Source organism: Phyllostomus hastatus, unplaced genomic scaffold, assembly GCF_019186645.2.
Source record: "Phyllostomus hastatus isolate PE091 unplaced genomic scaffold, TTU_PhHast_1.1 phas_contig_159, whole genome shotgun sequence".
In the NCBI taxonomy this organism is placed as follows: domain Eukaryota; kingdom Metazoa; phylum Chordata; class Mammalia; order Chiroptera; family Phyllostomidae; genus Phyllostomus; species Phyllostomus hastatus.
Window position 1 is genome coordinate 1,974,373 of NW_025333640.1, and position 7,427 is coordinate 1,981,799.

Below are 7,427 nucleotides of genomic sequence, written 5' to 3' on the forward strand. Positions count from 1 at the left end.
AGCCACCCCCAGGTCCCTTTCACTCCTTCCCCTGCAGTCCATTCTCAACCAGCAGCCAGAGACAGAGCTTTTCAAAACGGGTTTGCGATTACAGGCTTGTCTGGGGCTGCAGGAGCCCGCTTCCAAAATAGCTCCCTCACATGGCTGGGGGGGGGGGGTGCTCAGTTCCTTGCCATGTGGGCTTCTTGGGTGTCCTCAAAACACGGCATCTGGCTTATGCTGGAGGAAGAGATCCAACACAGAGAGAAAGGAGGCCATGGTGTCTTTTATGACCTGGTCTCAAAAGTCACTAACGTAATTACTTCTATTATTTTGTTGGTGAGTAACAATTTACTAAGTTCAGCCCACAAGCATAGGGAAGAGAATTAGCCTCCACCTTTAAAAAAAAAATGTGTGGGTCTGTTTTTTAAAAAATACATTCCTCAACCAATTTTTTGGCATATTGGATCCACCTTCAAAATCCTTTAGACTCAAACTCACCACTGTCACTGCCCTGCCCAGCAGCCCAGTGTCCCAGCGGATGAAAAGACACACACAACATGCGCCACCCAGACAATGGACTGCTAGTCATCCTTAAGAAGGAAGGAAATTATGACCCCTGCTACAACTTGGACAAACCTTGAGCAAATTATGCTCACTAAAGAACCAAGACACAAAAAACCCAGATCCCAGCCACTGCGTGATCCCACTCACAGGAGCAGTCAAATCAGAGACAGGAAGTAAACGGTGGAGCCAGGGGCTGGGGGAGGAGAATGGGGAGCTAGTGTTTAATGGGGACAGAGTTTCAGTTTGGGAAGACAAGAAAGTTCCAGAGACAGACGGTGGTGTTGGCAAATGTACTTAATGCTGCTGAATGGTACACTTAAAAACGGTTAAGCTAAAGTAAATTTTACAGTGTATTTTACCACAGTTTAAAAAACTTTAAAGAATAACATCCAACTGTTACGGGGCACTTACTGTGTCCCAGGTGCCGTGCTGAGATGTGTGTTGCCTCATTGAATCCCTCCATCATCTTTGAGTCAGGGATGATGATCATCACCCCCATTTTACAGATGGGGCAACTGAGGCTCAGAGAAGTTCAGTGACTTGCCCAGGTTCTCACAGCCAGGATTAGGTCCCCTGACCACTGTGCATACCGCTTGTGAAGCACAGAGCCTCTTGATATTGTTTCAGCTAAAAAGGAAGGGATACATCACAGAGATGCAGAACTGAGGTGGGTGACGTGGCTGGCCAGGGTCCTTCGGCATCAGCCCCAAGCTGGGGACACAGGAGGGTCTGAGCCTGCATAGACACTGCAGTCTTGATGCGTGGCAGGGGGGCTTCTCCAAGAGCAGGGCAGAGAGGCCTGTGCTGGTGCTGAAGGTTCGAGTCTTCATTCATAGCTCCACTCTGGGCCTCAGTTTCCCTTTGCGTAAAGCTTTAAAAAGGAACTATGGAAGCAGCCAAGGGTAACGGGCATGTGGGGAGACCCAGGAGTCCAAAGCATATGCTTTCTTGAACTTCAGGTTCCTTATCTGTAACATGGAGGTAATATTCAATAAAAATAACTATCATTATTAATGTTATTCTTTCTCACCTCTGCAAGGACACTTGGAGCTGGACTGTTCCTGGGTGGGGCCATCCTGGGCACTGGGGGGTGTTGAGCAGCATCTTCAGCCCCCACCCACTTGATGACAGGAGCACCCCTTAGTCAGGACAACCAAAAATATCCCCAGACATCCCGAGGACACCAAGAGTCGCCTTAGCTAGGAGCCCCTGCTCACACTGCAGGGTTGGGAGCCTGTGTCAAGTTAGCACACCTGGGAGCAAACTCTACCGAGAACCCCAGCTCCGAGTTTTGCTGTGTGACCTTGGGCGTGTCACGTCTGCTGCTGAGCCTGTTTTCCCAGCTGTAGATTTGGATTCCTCAATAGCCCCTCCTTCCCGAAGACCCACGATTAAATGAGCCAATGTCTATAAACATTATCAGCCAAAGTAAATAGTCACTCCACAGGCGTTCCTCTTACCACAGTGGGGGTATTCTGGAAGATTCCGACCCGCAATAGGGGCCCCTGCACTCTCCCTGCTGGCTGCCTCCCCTTCAGGCCCCAGGTTCAGGGCACCACACAGGCAGGCGTTGGGAACACTTCCTGTGTGGTGCCTGCAGTGCCCACAGGACCAGGTGGGCCAACCAGAGAACACAGCTGGGGCCGCCCCACTTCCTGTCCCAGGAGGCGCCTCTTATGCTCCTTTACCTCCACCCCCAAAATAACACATCCCACCCCACTACTCCCCCACCTAGTTGGAGCTACCCGCACTAGCTGCAGCCTCCAACTCATGGGACACAGAACAGGCAGGGGCCAGCAGCTGCCACCATAAAGCCTGCCCCATTGAGAATGTCCTCCCCCCAATCCCCTGCCCCCACCTCCGGCATTCCAAACTCAAGGGGGTGACCTGGCCTCCCTTGTGGTCTGAGCAGCAGACAGGGCTGGCTAAAGGAGGGGGCTCCTTTGCCACCCTTGGTGACAAGGGGCCCTCTCTGGCTAGAACTCCCAGATCTGAGGTACCTCCAATCTTCACCTCAATAGACAATTTGGTGAGAAGGGGAGTGCTGGTTGCCAGGACAACAGCCCCCCATGTCTGCTGGGGGAACAAAGGAGCAGCCAGGAGAGCCAAGAACTGCATGTTCTTTCCCTGCCAACGTGACTGGCACATCCCGGCAGCTGGCACTCGGAGAGCTCTGTCCTGAGCGGAGGAGCCTGGCCACCCTTGACAGGACCATTCAGTGTGGCGGCATTGGGGGTGGGTGGTGGCTATGGCCTGGAGGGATCTAGTTCCTGGTAGGCTGCCCCTAGGCCTCCGTCCTTCCGGTAACTCCTGACAAGGAAGTCTGCCTGCTTGGCATGCAGAACTTCACATGAAGGCCAGGGGGCCGCAGATGTCTGGCTCTCAGTTGGACGAGCCACAAAGGCCACTGAAGGCAGATGGGTATGGGGAGGGGGGAACAAAGGCCCCGTGGAGGCCTTCCTGAAGCCTGGACCCCTGGCCTGGCATTCGGGGGCCGAGGGTGCCCAGTGGGGCCTACCTGGCCTGGAAGGGGCCGGCCCAGGGGCCAACGTGTCTTAGCTGGTCTGCCTTCCCCCTCCCCCAACTCCGCCACCATGGAGCAGGGGGCCTTGAACAGCTGGCGCCACGAGGGCGGGGCGAGTGAGAGGGGCTGGAGGGGATTTGGGAAGGCAAGACAGGCCAGGGCCTGCCTGTTAAAAGACCCCAGCTTCCTTGGCTAGCTGGCCGGAGAAGCCAAAACCTTGCCTTCTGGCCATCGGCCCACAGCTGGTCAGGCCACCCCCGCACTGGTTGGTTCTGGAGCATAGCGTACAAGAAGACATGGGCAGGCCTGTCATAACTGGGCTAGGCTGCCAGGAAAAAATACAAGACACGCAGGTAAACAAGTCATTTCTTAGCATAAGTAAGGCCTTTGCAATTGCTACAAGTATTTATTATGGGTCTGGAATTCACATTTAACTGGGTACCCTGTATTTTTATTTGATAAGCCTGCCATCCTAGGCCAGGGGCTCTGGGGCAAGTAAAAGTGAGCCCACCAACATCCCTCCTGACTTGCTCCTTGCTGGTTCCAGCCTCAGGGATGGCACCCTGTCCTTCCTGCCTACACCCCAGGACCTCCAGCCGCAGGCCCACATCGATCTCACCTCCTGAACCACTCCCCCACAGTTTCTTTCCCATCTGCCCCACCCCCTGCACACCCTGCCATGGCACCTGAGCTTCCACCTGCCCACCCTCAACACACACTACTGCTCTTCCTTGCTTAGCTGTACTTTCCCAAAAGCCTGCTGCTCTTTCAGGACCCCAGGCATGGGCCATGGCCTCAGCCTGAGTCAGGTCCTATCCCTCCTCTGCCCACTGCTCTCCAGCGCTCCCCTCTCTGCCACAGACCTCCAGCACTCCAACCTTCCTCTGGGCTAGAAGCCCAAGTTCTCCCAGCTTCCTCAAGGCCCTGCAGAACCAGCACCATCCACTCCCTGCCCTCACCTCCTCCCTCTCTCCCCTCTCTCACTGTGTGCTCCAGTCACACAGGCCTCCTCACTATTCTTCCAACAGCCAGGCATGGTCCTGCCCCAGGACCTTTGTACCAGCTGTTACTGCTACCTGGTGCACACCTCAAACAGAGAGCCACACAGTTAGTTCCCCTCTTATAGCTCGCAGCTCAAATGTCACCTCCGCAATGAGGTCTCCCTTGCCCACCTTATTTAAAATCGCAATCACCTTGGCTCCCCATCCTCCTTTCCTGCTGTGGTTTTTTCCACAGTGCACACCACCTTCCAACAGACTGTAAAATGACTACATAATGTGTGCTTTGTAGTTCGTATCTGGTCCATCTCCTTCAAGAGGACAGAGACTTTCTCTGCCTGGTTCACTGCCATATATCCCCAGAAGGGCACACAGGAGGCACTTAATAAATACTTCCTGAATGAATCGGCATCACGGTGGCTGGAACGTCCTCCAATACCCCCTTCCACCTTTCTAAGTACTATGTTTTCTCAAAGACTCACCTGAAAAAGTGGGCTTGTTTTCCTTCCCCAGGTCTTCTTTATCCACAGGGCAGCTCAAGAGATCTTTTGAATGCTCCGGCCTGCCCTTGCTGACCCTGCTCCAAAATCTTCTGTGGCTCCCCAGTGCCCTCAGGACTCTGTCAGTTTGGCCCTTGCCAACCTATCTCTTAACTCCACCTCTTTTCTCTGACACCTCTACCCCCACCGGCCCCACCCTCCAGCCTCACTCTGCACCTTCACACTCCCTGTTTCCTCTGACTGAAAACAGCTCTCCACTGCCTTCACCTGTCTGACCCCTATTCATCTCTCAGGCCTCAGTTTATACATCACCTCCTCCTGGAAGCCTTCCAGGACCCCCATCCCCAAACCAACTGGGTCTAGCCCCTCCTCTGGCCCTACCCCCATCACAGCCCTGATCACCCTGTATTAATATACCGGGTAACCACAGCCAACTCATCCATCGGACACAGGAGACCCAGGTCCTGCAACACCTTTAGGGATCTACAAATGGTTTTATTTTAATTTCTCTGAAAATCAGGAGAAAAAATTAATAAAATAATACCAATACAGTTGTAAAAGATCATTTGTAAAATTTTTTTCATAGAGGGAGGGACTTGCAACGGCAAAAGTGCCTCGGACCCACAGAGGTCTTCATGTGGGCCTCAGGGTCCCTTGTGTGTCTCCCCACTGGGCTATGAGAGCCAGGAAGCAGAGGTGGCAACTGGATCCCCAGGGCTGCCCAGCAAGGGCCCGAGACACAGCAGGTGCTTCATAATTGTTGAAAGGATGAAAATCCAGTGATTGCTGGGTCCTCAAGGCCAGGCCTGGCATGGCTCACACATTTTAGGAGATGCTTGATAAACGGATGGATGGACAGAGGGAAGGGTCAGAGGGCAGGCAGAGAGGACACCTGGGCCAGGCAGAGACCAAGTTGGGACCAGCAGCGCCACCTTGTGGCACGGTGCCGACCTGCCTCTCCCTCCACTACCCTGGGAAGAAAAGAACTGGAGAGTTTTCAGAGTCCTCCCACTGAAAGGGGGTGGAGTGGACAAAGAAGAGAAGGAGGAGGGTGTGGGGGCGGGGGGAAGAGGGAGAAGAAAGAAGAGAGAGGAGGAGGAACAGGAGGGGGGGTGGGAGGTAAAAATGGCAGCTGGCAGAAATCTCAGAAACAAAGACTATGAAGACAGACAACTCCCAGTCCAAAGCCCTTGGCCTCCCGTTTCCAGCTGTGTGCTGTGGTACGGTATCACTCCCCTGATCCTGAACTTCCTCATCCAGAGAGTTGGACAAATCAAAATCAGGCCTCTAAGTAATGTGATGAAAGAACTCAGAAAACAGCAACTATTTCTCATCTCCCCCTCTGGGGCTCCTGGACAGGTGCTGCCTTCCAGGAGCCTCCCCCAGGAATGGGAGGGGACAGATTTTCCATGAAGACATGGCTGGGGTGAAGAAAGGGAATGGGTTTGGAGGTAGAGTTGTCAGATGTAGTAAAACCAGCAAAAAAAGGATGCCCAGCTCCATTTGAATTTCAGATCAACAATGAATAATTTTTTATCACATGCGATGTACCACACTCCCAAAATGTATTCATTATTGACCCGAAATTTGAAGTGAACTGGACATCCTGTATTTTAAAGATTTTATTTATTTATTTATTTTAGAGAGGGAAGGGAGGGAGAATGAGAAAGAGAGAGAAACATCAATGTGCGGTTGCTGGGGGCTGTGGCCTGCAACCCAGGCATGTGCCCTGACTGGGAATCGAACCTGCGATGCTTTGGTTCGCAGCCCATGCTCAATCCACTGAGCTACGCCAGCCAGGGCGACATCCTGTATTTTAGCTGGAAATTCTAGCATGGGGGTGTCTGGGGAGGTAGGCAGGAAGGCTTCCAGGGGCAGGGGGTAGTGGCACAGCTGCCCTTCCTTCCCCTCCCCCACTCACATGAGTGCATGCTCAGTGGCAAATGCCTCTGACTGCTCACAGGGGACTGGAGGGTGGGGTTTGATCCCCACACCAGGGAAGGAGATGAGCATGACTGTTCTCCTTTCGTTCAGAAGATGCAGGGCAAAAGCACTAGGGCATTACTTCCAAATCAGAATTGGGTTACATCCCCTTGACCAAGAATATATTGGCAACGTCCCGGCACTGAATGCCACTCAGAAGCTGAAGACTCCCTGTGACTTTAGAGCTGTGTGACTTTGAATAAGCCACTTCACCTCTCTGAGCTCTATACATCCCCGACCCCTTCTCTTCCAGCTCTCCCCTTCCTGCTCCAGCAATATTGGCTTCTTGGCTGCATCTCCAACACACCAGGCATGGTCCAGCTTCAGAGCTTCTGCATATGCTCTTCCCTTCATCAGAAACACGCTTCCCAAATCCTTACATGGCTCCCTCCTCTCGTGACTTCTGGGTTCAAAGAGCACTCAGAAAGGCCTCCCTGACCATCCTATTAATAATTGAGCTCCCATTTTTGACTCATCCCAGTCCTTTACTTTTCTCAGTAGCACTCAACACCACCTGACCCATTGCGCATTTTACTCACTCACTCTTTGTCCGTCCCTCTCACGTCCCTCTCACTGCGTGGTGAGCGCCACAAGGCCAGGATCTGTTTTACTCACAGCTGTGTCCTCAGCACTCAGCACAGCAGCTCAAAAAAAACTGCTGAATGAACGAACTGGTAGGAAAATACGGCCTGCAAGCAAATGTGAAGTTTGTATGTGTTATAGTTTATTGCTGAAATCATTTTTGGGTCCCAAACTTGCAAATCTAACTAGCTGCACGTGGTTACTTAAATTCTAGAACATTCCTTACACCTCAGAAAGCTCTAGTGAACAGTGAGTGTAGAACCTCTCAATAAAATGCACTTAGTCACAAACACC